Source organism: Bos indicus, chromosome 1 (genome assembly GCF_029378745.1).
Source record: "Bos indicus isolate NIAB-ARS_2022 breed Sahiwal x Tharparkar chromosome 1, NIAB-ARS_B.indTharparkar_mat_pri_1.0, whole genome shotgun sequence".
NCBI lineage: Eukaryota > Metazoa > Chordata > Mammalia > Artiodactyla > Bovidae > Bos > Bos indicus.
In genome coordinates this window covers 112,320,964-112,335,953 of record NC_091760.1, presented here as the reverse complement: position 1 = coordinate 112,335,953, position 14,990 = coordinate 112,320,964, and the positions used below count along the sequence as shown (strand labels likewise).

At 40.8% G+C, this 14,990-nt stretch overlaps 1 protein-coding gene across 9 annotated transcripts in view; it reads right to left on the bottom strand.

Annotated features, from left to right (window-relative positions):
- PLCH1 (phospholipase C eta 1) overlaps nt 1-14,990 on the bottom strand; it is a 251,714-nt gene that overhangs the window by 221,428 nt on the left and 15,296 nt on the right. The window contains exon 2 of one of the 9 annotated variants that reach the window (XM_070792739.1): nt 923-1,315. The exons of the other annotated variants lie outside the window; for them this stretch is intronic. The gene's annotated coding sequence lies outside the window, so the exon portion shown is untranslated. The remainder of the gene's footprint in view (nt 1-922; nt 1,316-14,990) is intronic. 9 annotated transcript variants of the gene reach the window in all.

Sequence of the window (14,990 nt, the reverse complement as noted above, 5' to 3'; positions counted from 1 at the left end):
AGAAGGTCCTTTAACACAGCATCGCTGGAGCTTTTTCTAATAGTGCCTTACAGGGCTCAAAGTTACCGCTGTCCTGGGGGAAAACCAAGCCACCACCAGGGAACAAGTTTTAAGACTGGTTTCTGTGCTCCAGGCCTCGCCCACTCAGCCAGGACTCAAACCAGCCTATGCTGGTCGCTTTTCAGGAAAGCTCAATTGCAGGAGGGAAGGTGAAAACAGAAGGGTGACTGTCATTCCCAGTTCCTGACTTTTTAAGTCAACACACTCTGGAGGACTACATTTATGATCCGTCCATGGAGATCTTGGAAACTGTAACGTGTCCATGTAGCCAGGGGTCAGGCAAACATAGTAACAAAGCTTGTCTCCCTCTTCTGGACTCACTATGGGTGCCACTTAGGACCACTAGGGCCTGCCTCTGATCAGACTGAGCTTATTTGTGTAACCAGAGCCGGGTACACAAGCAGTGGGTCTGGCTTCTCCAGAAGGTTTGCTCCTCCACAGAAAGAGAAACACAGTGCTAACCAGAGCGAGGACTTAAAAGGCAGAGATCCGAGCTGATGAATTAAATGCCTCCAAAAGCTGATGTGCATAACAAGGTTCCCTTTGTTCCCAGCATTTGGCTAAAGCAACTTTTCAGAATTCCAACTCCTTTTCTGATCACAAAATAAAGCCAGGGAAAACCAAGCAAGGCTGGCACGAAGGAAAACCAACAGGTGGGTAACAATTTGTCATCTGTCCTATTAAAGCAATCTAGACTTTTGTAAAGGCAGTCAGTAAGTGCTGATGAAAATAAACAACCAGAGCTGTGCCTATTCATTAATGGAACCACAACTAGTAGAGGTTCCTAAAGCTCTTGCCAGCGCTTCTCCTTGGCTCCCCAACGTTCATTCTTCCTCCCTCCCCTAACCACAACCTCACCTACCTTTTCTCTGGCTCCAGGACGAAGTGCCCACTCTGGCTTCGAGTCAGAGCAAATGATTTTCTCCTCTTAATACCCCACTCCCACCTGACTTCTGCAAAGACTCAGCGGGTAAAGAATCTGCCTGTAATGCAGGAGACACAGGAGACAAGAGTTCGATTCCTGGGTTGGGAAGATCCCCTGGAGGAGGAAAATGGCAACCCACTCCAGTATTCTTGCCTGAAAAATGCCATGGACAGAGGAGCCTGGCGGGCTACAGTCCAAAGGGTCACAAAGAGCCGGGCACAACTGAGGGACTAAGCACACAGACACTCGGCTGAACCTGGCTGCTTCTCCCACTCCCTCAGGCTGAAGACGAGTCCCGTCCCACCAAGATAAAATCACCCCTGCAACCAACTGTAAAATGGGACAGAAAACAAATGATTATGGCGACAACCCTCCCTGCCCTCTCCCCACCCAATACACCATACTACAAAGATTGTCTTAAGTATTCTAGTTATATAGTTAGATATGCTCACCAATTTTTTTTAAAAAAAACTCAATACTGAAATGCATCAAAAATATTTTCATCCAAAATCGCCACTTGCCTCATTTCATGTCCCTTTCCTGGAATGATAACTTTGGCTTGGTGTGCGTCATTCCAGTCTTTTTATGCATTTACTTATTTATACATACATTCACTTCTGGGCTTCCCTGGTGGCTCAGATGGTAAAGAATCTGCCTGCTATGATGGTGACCTGGGTTTGATCCCTGAGTTGGGAAGGTCCCCTGGAGGAGGGCATGACAACCCACTCCAGTATTCTTACCTGGAGAATCCCCATGGACAGAGAAGCCTGGCATGACACGGTTCATGAGGTTACAAAGTTTTGGACATGACTGAGCAACAGCATATTCATTTCTATATATATCCATGTATTCACTTTTGCATACACGTATACATTATGTTTTTAATAAGAATACTTTTTACGAACTAGAAATAATTTTCAGTAATACCAGTAGTAACTATTTTCTACAAAAGTATAATTATGATTAGAAATATTTTAGGTTATCCAGAATTAAGGAGAGCTCTGTCTGTATTCATGCTAATTTTTCCTTACTAACTTGATCTTACAATTTGGTTTTTTAGTCCTTATTTTATTTTTATTCTTTTATTATTTTTTATTCTTTATTTCAGTCTTTATTTTGCTCTCTGTTCATTTTTAATCCAAGTAAGATTAGTGGGATGGGAAGATGAAAAAAAAAAAGGTGCATTTGTACATAGTTAAAACTTACACACACATACCTGACCCTCATTTGGCCCTTCCTTTTAATCAGATGTAGGGAGAGATGAGGACCTTGGAGTAAGTGACTCACTTCTGCTGCTAGGGTGAGCAGCAATGGGACTTAAAGTGGTATGTTTGGATGACGAGCTCTGCTGGGTAGGTGTTTTTAAGAGGAGGGGACTCAGTTTAAATGATTAAACTAGAACACAAAGATAAGTAATTGAGCACTATGGTCACCAGGCTGTGTGTCCCCTATTTTGGTTAATTACTGGCATGTCTTACCTCCCCTGGCATCTGTTCGCTGCTGAAGAGCAGACAGTAAGCTGCCCCTGAGCTGTGCACACACTACAGGCCCTTGGTAAACACGAGTGACGCCTTTGTCATACACCCCACTTCCTGAATTCCCTCCAGTCTGAGACTGAAGGAAGTGCCCGCTCTGGCTTCCAGAGTCAGAGCAAATGATTTCAAAACTGAGAGGTAATGGAGGTGAAGGTAATGAATGGAGTCAGTAGGGCAGAGGCAGGGGGAGCAACCGCTACGCAACAAAGCCAACCTTAGCCACAACCAGAATTAGCTGAGCCAGGGGCCAGGTGCTCACTGAGGAAGAAGTAACTGAAAGGGACCTTAGAAACCAGCTCAGCCAAATCTCATGCAGTGTAGCCAGAAGGAAAGTAGGTGTAGCTCAGAAAGTAGGTGTAACTTGCAAGACCGCATTGCTAGCTCCTCAAGAAAGCTAGCAGGAACTCCAGTCTCAGCAGTCCCAAAGCAGGAGTCTTTTGAGTGTTTTGTGATCCCATTTGTGTGAACATAATGAGTGAAAATTGCCACTAAAATACACTTTCATTGATTTAATATTTGCTATTTAATATATGTTACATTTGGAACTCTATAGAATATTTAAATCTCTAATCCTTATTTAAAAATTAATAATTGGCAGTGACTAAGGAATATCACCTAAAGAAACAACTCCTTAAAACTAGTTTCAAATTCTGCCTTTGAAACACGGTTAATCTAAATTTTTTTTAGTGGATGGGAAAGTCACATAAAATGCTTATATGTGTGTATTTATCTTTAACAATTTATTTTTATCCATTTTTAGTGCTTGAAGCAAGTAGAAAAACCAAAAAAGAACTTATATAGTGGTATCACTTATCAGCCAAAGACAACTGCCATGGACACTGTGGTCCTTTTTTTTTTTTTTTTTTTTTAAACAAAAACTAAACTCTATTTTTTGAAGCCTTTTTTTTCACTTGATAACTTACTAATATATTGTGACATTCTAGACATATGAATAAACATATTTCTACAGAATTACATATGTGATTTGAATAAGAAATTGTAATCAACTCTACTCAGAATCTCCCAACTCCAAAAACTCTAAAGCAGCAATAAGAAATAAAAGAAGCCAAGTAAGCATGCAGACAGGATTCATGTTCAGTTCAGTTGCTCAGTCATGTTCGACTCTTCCCGACCCCATGAACCACAGCACACCAGGCCTCCCTGTCCATCACCAACTCCCAGAGTTCACCCAAACCAATTTCCATTGAGTGAGTGATGCCATTCAATCACCTCATCCTCTGTTATCCCCTTCTCCTCCTGCCCCAAATCCCTCCCAGCATCAGGGTCTTTCAAATGAGCCAGCTGTTTGCATCAGGTGGCCAAAGTATTGGAGTTTCAGTTTCAACATCAGTCCTTCCAATGAACACCCAGGACTGATTTCCTTTAGGATGGACTAGTTGGATCTCCTTGCTCTCCGAGTCTGAAGAGTCTTCTCCAACACCACAGTTCAAAAGCATCAATTCTTCAGCACTCAGCTTTTATAGTCCAACTCTCACATCCATACATGACCACTGGAAAAACCATAGCCTTGATGAGACAGACCTTTGTTGGCAAAGTAATGTCTCTGCTTTTTAATATGCTGTCTAGGTTGGTCATAACTTTCCTTCCAAGGAGTAAGCGTCTTTTAATTTCATGGCTGCAGTCACCATCTGCAGTGATTTTGGAGCCCAGAAAACTAAAGTCAGCGACTGTTTCCCCATCTATTTGCCATGAAGTGATGGGACAGAGTCGGACATGACTGAAGTGACTTAGCAGCAGTAGCAGATGGGACCAGATGCCATGATCTTAGTTTTCTGAATGTTGAGTTTTAGGCCAACTTTTTCACTCTCCACTTTCACTTTCATCAAGAGGCTTTTTAGTTCCTCTTCACATTCTGCCATAAAGGTGGTGTCATCTGCATATCTGAGGTTATTGATATTTCTCCTGGCAATCTTGATTCCAGCTTGTGCTTCCTCCAGCCCAGCGTTTCTCATGATGTACTCTGCATATAAGTTAAATAAGCAGGGTGACAACATACAGCCTTGATATACTCCTTTTCCTATTTGGAACCAGTCTGTTGTTCCAGGTCCAGTTCTAACAGTTGCTTCCTGACCTGCATACAGGTTTCTCAATAGGCAGGTCAGGTGGTCTGGTATTCCCATCTCTTTCAGAATTTTCCACAGTTTATTGTGATCCACACAGTCAAAGGATTTGGCATAGCCAATAAAACAGAAATAGATGTTTTTCTGGAACTCTCTTGCTTTTTCCATGATCCAGCGGATTTGGCAATTTGATCTCTGGTTCCTCTGCCTTTTCTAAAACCAGCCTGAACATCAGGAAGTTCACGGTTCACATATTGCTGAAGCCTGGCTTGGAGAATTTTGAGCATTACTTTGCTAGCGTGTGAGATGAGTGCAATTGAGCGGTAGTTTGAGCATTCTTTGGCATTGCCTTTCTTTGGGATTGGAATGAAAACTGACCTTTTCCAGTCCTGTGGCCACTGCTGAGTTTTCCAAGTTTGCTGGCATATTGAGTGCAGCACTTTCACAGCATCATCTTTCAGGATTTGAAATAGCTCAACTGGAATCCCATCACCTCCACTAGCTTTGTTCATAGTGATGCTTTCTAAGGCCCACTTGACTTCACATTCCAGGATGTCTGGCTCTAGGTGAGTGATGTCTTTGTTGTGAAGGTCTTTTTTGTACAGTTCTTCTGTATATTCTTGCCACCTCTTAATATCTTCTGCTTCTGTTAGGTCCATACCATTTCTGTCCTTTATTGAGACCATCTTTGCATGAAATGTTCTCTTGGTATCTCTAATTTTCTTGAAGAGATCTCTAGTATTTCCCATTCTATTGTTTTCCTCTATTTCTTTGCATAGAAGGAAAGTTATGACCAACCTAGATAGCATATTCAATAGCAGAGACATTACTTTACCAACAAAGGTCCATCTAGTCAAGGCTATGGTTTTCCAGTAGTCATGTATGAATGTGAGAGTTGGACTGTGAAGAAAGCTGAGTGCCGAAGAATTGATGCTTTTGAACTATGGTGTTGGAGAAGACTCTTGAGAGTCCCTTGGACTGCAAGCAGATCCAACCAGTCCATCCTAAAGGAGATCAGTCCTGGGTGTTCATTGGAAGGACTGATGCTGAAGCTGAAACTCCAACACTTTGGCCACCTCATGCAAAGGCTTGACTCACTGGAAAAGACCCTGATGCTGGGAGGGATTGGGGGCAGGAAGAGAAGGGGATGACAGAGGATGAGATGGCTGGATGGCATCACTGACTCAATGGACATGAGTTTGAGTGAACTCCGGGAGTTGGTGATGGTCAGGGAGGCCTGGCGTGCTGTGATTCATGGGGTCGCAAAGAGTTGGACACAACTGAGCAACTGAACTGAACTGACTTGGCAATAAGGAGTTCATGATCTGAGCCACAGTCAGCTTCCAGTCTTGTTTTTACCTAAATGTATAGAGCTTCTCCATCTTTGGCTGCAAGGAATATAATCAATCTGATTTCAGTGTTGGCCATCTGGTGATGTTCCTGTGTAGATTCTTCTCTTGTGTTGTTGGAAGAGGGTGTTTGCTATGACCAGTGCGTTCTCTTGGCAAAACTCTATTAGCCTTTGCCCTGCTTCCTTCTATACTCCAAGGCCAAATTTCCTTGTTACTCCAGGTGTTTCTTGACTTCCTACTTTTGCATTCCAGTCCCCTATAATGAAAAGGACATCTTTTTTGGGTGTTAGTTTCAGAAGGTCTTGGTGGTCTTCATAGAACCGTTCAACTTCAGCTTCTTCAGCATTACTGGTTGGGGCATAGACTTGGATTACCGTGATACTGAATGGTTTGCCTTGGAAAGGAACAGAGATCATTCTGTCGTTTTTGAGATTGCATCCAAGTACTGCATTTCAGACTCTTTTGTTGACCATGATGGCTACTCCATTTCTTCTAAGGGATTCCTGCCCACAGTAGTAGATATAATGGTCAGCTGAGTTAAATTCACCCATTCCAGTCCATTTTAGTTCTGTATTCCTAGAATGTCGCTGATTCCTAGAATATCGGCATTCACTCTTGCCATCTCCTGTTTGACTACTTCCAATTTGCCTTGATTCATGGACCTAACATTCCAGGTTCCTATGTAATATTGCTCTTTACAGCATCAGACCTTACTTCTATTACCAGTCACATCCACAACTGGGTATTGTTTTTGCCTTGGCGCCGTGGCTTCATTCTTTCTGGAGTTATTTCTCCACTGATCTGCAGTAGCATATTGGGTACCTACCGACCTGGGGAGTTCATCTTTCAGTGTTCTATCTTTTTGCCTCTTCATACTGTTCATGGGGTTCTCAAGGCAAGAATACTGAAGTGGTTTGCCATTCCCTTCTCCAGTGGACCACATTCTGTCAGACCTCTCCACCATGAACCATCCATCTTGGATGGCCCCACACGGCATAGCTTAGTTGCATTGAGTTAGACAAGGCTGTGGTCCGTGTGATCAGATTGGCTAGTTGTCTGTGATTGTGGTGCAGAAGTGCCAGCTGCATGGCGCAGGAGTGGCTGAGAGGAGTTACCCCACGTCCAAGGTCAGGAGCAGCGGCCGTGAAGAGATACCCCACATCCAAGGTAAGAGAAACCCAAGTAAGATGGTAGGTGCTGAGAGAGGGCATCAGAGGGCAGACAGACTGAACCCACAATCACAGGATTCATGCGATGGATTAAAAGTATCTAATAAGTTAAAATGTTCCTAAATTCATTTTATAAGTGATTAGTAACTTTTATAATCATTCTATTAATACTTTTATTTTTGACATTTTCTGTGTAGGTACATGACCAAAATTGCCAGTGTCAAACTACAGGCCAGACATAAAACTACGAAAGCAGACCACCACCAAGAAAGTAAGTAAATATTAGTCATTCAGTCATATCCAACTCTTTTGCAACCTCATGGACTGTAGCCCATCAGGCTCCTCTGTCCATGATAATTTTCCAGGCAAGAATCCTAGATGGATAGCCATTCCCTTCTTCAGGGGATCTTCCCAACCCAGGGGTCAACCCTGTGTGTCCTGCATTGCAGGCAGACTTCTTTTAATGTTGAAGCCAGCAAGGAAGCCCAAGGAAACATTAGAAATTCAAGGACATTTTTCATTAAGAAAAGTAGAAACTATTTTGATTATGAAGCATCTGTCAATGCTTTTAAAACTACACACACACAATAAAAAAAGAGTGAGAGAAAAAAAGTTTTCACACCAACACCCATTCATTTTAAAGAAAGGCCCTAAGAAAAAGCTCACAGTGACAGCCATCTGCTGGTTGTCCCTCTGCTTCCTCCGGTTGTCCTCTAAGAAACACCTTCTCCCAAGTTCTGTCCATGAGATTCAGCTGGTGTCAGCTCCATCTCAAGTCAGGTGGGGGCCTGGCTAAGCCTGGCAACTCAGAGCACCACCTCCCTCAGGCCATAAAGCAGGAGGTGCACATCACCCAATCTGGACCACTGAGAGTCAGTCACGGAAGTCTGTTTGAACTGTTGGAGAAGAGAAACTTTCTTTTCTGTTGGACTCAAAGTTGTGAGGTTATGAAGTTGTGAAGCCTGGAAACCTAGAACTCTTTGCCACTACAATGGTAAAAAAAAAAAAAAAAAAATCGATGAGACGGAATCCAACCAAGAGGAATGAAGAGAAACTTGGTCCTAGTTTAAGGATATCATTTAAGGCACACCTGACGTCAGATCTCTTCCTGTACTTTTTAGGTAAATGACCCAGTATATTCCTTTCTATGTTATGTTTACTTTTATTTAAGCCACATTGGTTTTCTGTCACTTGCATCCAAAGAGTTCTGACTGATGAAATATGTCAGCAAAGCAAAGAATCAAGAGACACCTGGCTGGCAGTCATGAGCTCACTATTCTGGTTTCACCTCTAACAATTGAATCACAGGCGGGGTAGGGGGAGGCGGGGGGGAGGAAACTTGGCAAGTTTTTTTAGCTGGTCCACTAAGTTTCAAAAATATGACTCCGTATTTACTTGGGCTTTCCCTAAGGATATGCTGTATTCAAGTTCTTTTTTCCAGTAGTAAAGGATTCCATCAATCCCCTTGAAGTGTATTTAAGCAGAGCAAACCCTGAAATCTTTTCTTTAGAATTTCCTTACCTATTTTTACATGTGAGGCAAATCTATACTAGTACTTTAACATGAGTTTTATGGAACTCAACTAACATGTTCAAGCCACTGAATGGCTTAAAAAGCAAACCATTCAAGTTCATATATGGTAAACAGAGTTCTAACACTGTGCCACAGGAAAAGAAGGAAGAGGAGAATGTTAAAAAAGAACTTTGGGAAAGGGAATATATTTATGTTTTTATGTATACTTATATTTTAAGTACAGGGATTTGTCTACTATATACTGACTATCTCCACCTCTTCATCTCCTGTGACTGCTACATCACAGCCCATTCTCCTCTGGCACGCCTCTTCCATAAAAACCAACACTTCTACTCCCATTCCTTTACATTCTTTCTTTCTTAAAAACATATTATTTGTAAATCATTTTATGGTTTATACAATATTTCCATTTATATCTTGTCTTTTTAAAAAATGATCTTTATGGCAGCCCTGCAAGTCAGGTATTATTAAGCATGAGTTCAAAGAGCTTAATAGGAAACAATAGGTTGCAAATTTATGTCTTCTGACTCCCAAAGCCACTGACCTAATCCCAAGGTTACACTGTATCCAGCCGTGTTTCCTCCCTGATCTCTGCTTCCCTATGAAAGAGCCTAGAGCTGTATTACTCATGATTAATAAAATTAATTCTTCCCACCTCCACCATTCAATCCAACGCTACTATGGGCCAGCCAGTGAAGGAGAAGAGCCAGGAGAAAGGGAGGAGATGACTAAATGAAACCTTACTTACTAAAAAAATACCTACCTTGTCCCTCCATCCAGCAGCCTTTTGAGTATACAGATTGGAGGGGATCAGAGCAAAGTATCAGTCCTTTGAGAATCAAATAGTGGGAGGTTTCTTTGCAATGAAATCTGAGTGAGCTACTTGGACCAAGTTCAGAAACACCAAGGCCAAATTTTTGAGCCAGAAATCATTGTGAAAACTGTCTGAGGGGCTCATGTGTTTTCCAAATTGCTAACAACAGGGAAGAAGGCTACAGCCAGAAATTAAAACGTGTAAACACACCCTGTTGTTGGAAAAGGAGGAACTAGTTCACGAGAGGTAGTAAGACATGAGAAACAATGGAAAAATGTCTGACTGGTTGTCAAGAGGCCAGGGTTCCAACCCAGTTGATCCTCTGACTAAACAGTGTCAAGTAAATCTCTTCACTCCCCTGTGCTTGGGCTGCCTCATCTATGGAACAAAACAGGGGTGGTGATGAGTGAGATGCTCTCTCAGAGCTTCCAAACTTAATATTCTACTTAATAAGGGCTGTCGGCAACTCCCACCCCCCACTAATATACCCAGCCATACAGCTTTAATTATAAATTAAAATAGCCCTGAGAAACCACAGTTAATTCCCATTAGTATAGCCTTTAACTCATATGGAGGAATGATTTCCTTCTCCTTAAGCCTTGCTGAGGGACAAAAGACATAATTAATCGGCTCTGACAGCAATATTCATGAAACGAGAAGCACTGAGAAACAGGAAGGCAGCAAGAAAAGGTCCCAAACTGTGTCCTGCACCTCATAGCCTCTGACACAACACTTGAGAATTTCCACACCAAGGTCTCCCTAAACACTGAGAATTCAAACTCAGGCCAGTTAAAAGCTAAGATTTCAGAGACAGCTGCTGCTTCTCTCATTTCTCCACTAATTTTGAGACCAAAAAAAAAAAAAAAAAAATCAAAAGAATTACATAGCGCAGGGATGGGGTGGGAAGGGCCACAGCTCCTGTCCCCTGGCCAGGCCTAGACTAACAGGTTCTAAAGCAGCTCAGACGCCTGGCTCAGAGGGAAGAGGCCAGAGCGGCCCCACTCCACAGACGGCATCTCACTGTCCTCCCCTCCCCCCTCATAAGCTCCCTCCCCCACTCCCCATGGGTTTCCAAGCACCGCCAAACTGGTTGTTACAGGGCTCTGCAAACAGCCTAATTCCATAGCTAGCCCCCTCCCAGCTATGTACACACAGGGAAAGAAATAAAAGAGTACTTTGTTCATTTTGTAAGGCTCACAGGGGACATCACTAAACCCCAAGTTCTCCGTCTGTTTTCTTTTCTTTAAAGCAATCAGGAGCTGCAAATGCTCTGAGCTAAGTTGAGCACTGAGATACAATCACTCTCCAAAGACATGGCCATGCCTCATTTGAAAGGACTGGTTTCAAATATATAATATGTATCCACTGCTTCAAAGAGTTCGTACCTTTTGGTTCAGTAATTCAGCTGCTGGAAATATATCAAAAAGAAGTCACTAAAAATACAGACAAAAATGTATACATGAGAAAATATTCATTGCATCATTTTTCATGATGCAGAAAAGATAGAACACTAAATAGCCAGCTTTTAGGGTAGCGTCAATATAGGACAGATATTAACACTTCCGTTCGCAAAAGGCTTTGTAAGGGAGCGTGGAAAATGCTCATGATGCTATGTGAAAAAAATGGCATACAGTATGATATAAAGCCATCAAAAGCAATATTGCATAGAATGGATCTTAACAAGAAACAAAGTACATTTAATATTTTACCATTAAGTGTAATGTTTGCCATATGTTATTTGTAAATATTCTTTATTATGTTAAGAAAACTCCCTCTATTCTGATTTTCTGAACAGCTTTTGCATTATTTGATATGCAACATTTTAAGACATTTTCTATCTATTTAATATCATGTGTTATGTCCGACTCTTTGCAACCCCATGGACTGTAGCCCAAAAGGCTCCTCTGTCCATGGAATTCTCCAGGCAAGAATACTGGAGTGGGTAGCCATTCCCTTCTACAGGGGAAATTCCCAACACAGAGATCAACCCTGTGTCTCCTGCATTGCAGGCATATTCTTTACCATCTGAGCCATCAGGGAAGCCTTCATTAATCTGTTAATATGAATTTTCCAATATTATATCAACTCTGCAATTCCAGGATAAAACCAAATTGTTTACCATGTATTACCTTTTTAACACATTGCTGGATTTGGCCTGCTCAGGTTTTATGATTGTTGTATGTATATTTCTAAGTAAGTTTGTACTATAATTTCCATTTCTCCTCTTGTTCTTGACAAATTTGTACATTGAGGTTATCATAGCTTGAAAAATGCATTTCTATTCCCTGGAATGATTTATGCAAGTTTGAAATTATTTGAGTGCTTGGTAGAACTTGATCATAAACCCATCTAAATCTAGACCTTCCTTTATGGAGAAATATTTAATGAATGGAGTATTTATTTTAAAAATTAAGAACTATTCAGCCTATTTTTTCTAGTTTTGGTAAGTTATATTTGTCTAAAAATATATTAATTTCCTCTAAGCTTTCAAATGTTTTAGCATCATGTAGTTCATAATATTTTTTAATATCTACAACATCTGCTTTTCCACTCCTAATATTGCTTAGGAATACTGTGCCTCTCTTTTGAAATTGATCTCACCAGGTGTTAATCAACATTACTAGGTTTTACCAAGAACCAAACTGTATCATTTTTGATCCTCTCCATTGAATAATGAAATTATTATTTCCTTCCATCTGTTTTCTCTATTTTGCATCTTTTTTAACTCTTCAGTGTCTAGCTAATTTTCAGACTTTCTTTTTTTCTAATTTTAACATTTTATGCTTTAGCTGCTTACCCCTACCCCAAGTCTTCACCCATCATATTTTTGTCATCATCCAGTTAAAAATAGGTTCTGATTTCCATTGCAATTTCTTTGATCCAAGGGTCATTTTGAAACATATTTCTATAATTATTCATCAGATCAGATCAGATCAGTCACTCAGTCGTGTCCGACTCTTTGCGACCCCATGAATCGCAGCACGCCAGGCCTTCCTGTCCATCACCAACTCCTGGAGTTCACTGAGACTCACGTCCATTGATCCATGGATGCTGGATGGCATCCACCTCATCTTCTGTCATCCCCTTCTCCTCCTGCCCCCAATCCCTCCCAGCATCAGGGTCTTTTCCAATGAATCAATTCTTCGCATGAGATGGCCAAAGTACTGGAGTTTCAGCTTTAGCATCATTCCTTCCAAAGAAACCCCAGGGCTGATCTCCTTCAGAATGGACTGGTTAGATCTCCTTGCAGTCCAAGGGACTCTCAAGAGTCTTCTCCAACACCACAGTTCAAAAGCATCAATTCCTCGGCGCTCAGCCTTCTTCACAGTCCAACTCTCACATCCATACATGACCACTGGAAAAACCATAGCCTTGACTAGACAAACCTTTGTTGGCAAAGTAATGTCTCTGCTTTTGAATATGCTATCTAGGTTGGTCATAACTTTCCTTCCAAGGCGTAAGCATCTTTTAATTTCATGGCTGCAGTCACCATCTGTAGTGATTTTGGAGCCCAGAAAAATAAAGTCTGACACTGTTTCCACTGTTTCCCCATCTATTTTCCCATGAAGTGGTGGGACCGGATGCCATGATCTTCGTTTTCTGAATGTTGAGCTTTAAGCCAACTTTTTCACTCTCCACTTTCACTTTCATCAAGAGGCTTTTGAGTTCCTCTTCACTTTCTGCCATAAGGGTGGTGTCATCTGCATATTTGAGGTTATTGATATTTCTCCCAGCAATCTTGATTCCAGCTTGTGTTTCTTCCAGTCCAGCGTTTCTCATCATGTACTCTGCATATAAGTTAAATAAACAGGGTGACAATATACAGCCTTGACGAACTCCTTTTCCTATTTGGAACCAGTCTGTTGTTCCATGTCCAGTTCTAACTGTTGCTTCCTGACCTGCATACAGATTTCTCAAGAGGCAGATCAGGTGGTCTGGCATTCCCATCTCTTTCAGAATTTCCCACAGTTTATTGTGATCCACACGGTCAAAGGCTTTGGCATAGTCAATAAAGCAGAAATAGATGTTTTTCTGGAACTCTCTTGCTTTTTCGATGATCCAGCAGATGTTGGCAATTTGATCTCTGGTTCCTCTGCCTTTTCTAAAACCAGCCTGAACATCAGGAAGTTCACGGTTCACATATTGCTGAAGCCTGGCTTGGGCAATTTAGTCATTGTTTATTATCAGTTTCTAGTTTAACTACATTGTGGTCACAAATCTGGTCTGGATGAAACCAATCAGTTGTTCACTGTTAAGACTTGCTTGATGACCAAGTTTGAGGTCACTTTTTATAAGTGTTCTTCATGTGCTTGAAAATGTGCATTCTGTGGTTTTGAGATGCAATGCCTTCACATGTCTATCCGCTCAAACTTACTAACTGTATAGTTCAAATATTGTATGCGGTAGCTGATCTTTTCCCCTCTTTATTAAGTACTGATGAAGCACATTACAATGTCACTGGGAATATATGTGTTTCCCATTGCAGTTCTCTCAATTTTTCTATAACGTGCATAATATACATTGAGACCACGTTATGAGATGCAGAAAAGCTTTTTCTGATGAGTTCAAACTTTTGAACCAATATCATATTCTTTTATCTCTATAAATGCTTTTTTGACAGTTTCATCAGATGTCAGAATTGCCAGCTTTTAGTTTATAATTACCTGTTTACCTTTCTGTATCCTTATGTTTTAGACACGTCTTTTATAAATAGCAAATAGCTAAATTTTCATCTAGTCTAACAATCTTTGATTTCTTTATAGTTGCTAATCATTTCATTTTACTTTTACATCTTATTTTGTGTTTGCTACTTGTCTTGCCTATTCTATATCTCTTCTCTCAACTTTCTTGCCTTCATATTTCATAGTTTTCTCATTTCAGTTTCCCCTTTAGTTAGAAAGTTATTCATTCTTTCACTAAATTTTAGTGGTTGCCTTAGAAATTTTAACACGTACACTTGATCTATCAAAGTACAAGTTTAATCTATCTTTAACCTCCTCCCAAACCACACAGAAACTTTGGAAAACATTGACTCCTTTTGTTTCAACTTCAGTCACTTTCTTTATCCAGTTTCCACTAAAGACATCATTATCACCTTACATACAGTCAATGTGTGTTTTACTTAAAATTTTTCCTTTTCTTTGTTTTTTACTTCTTGTTTCTGAGACCTTCCATCTGGTAATAATTTTCTTCTGCCTGAAATGTATACTTTTTGTGAGGATCTGCTAGAACTCTAGGGATTTTTTTTTAAGTTTGAAAGTCTTTGTCTTTGCTTTTTAAAGATATCTTTAATGAAAACTGAATCCTAGGCTGATAATTAACATCTATTGGGGCATAAAATTTAATATTATACTGGTCTTCTGGCTTCTATTGCCACACTGTCAGGATAATTTGTCATGTCTTTAAAAATAAGCTGCCTCTTCTCTCTGACCTTGCTTAAGATCTTCTCTTTATCTTTTGTGTTCTACAATTTAATTATATTTTATCTCTGTGTATCTTCTTTTTCCTTATCCCGAATGGA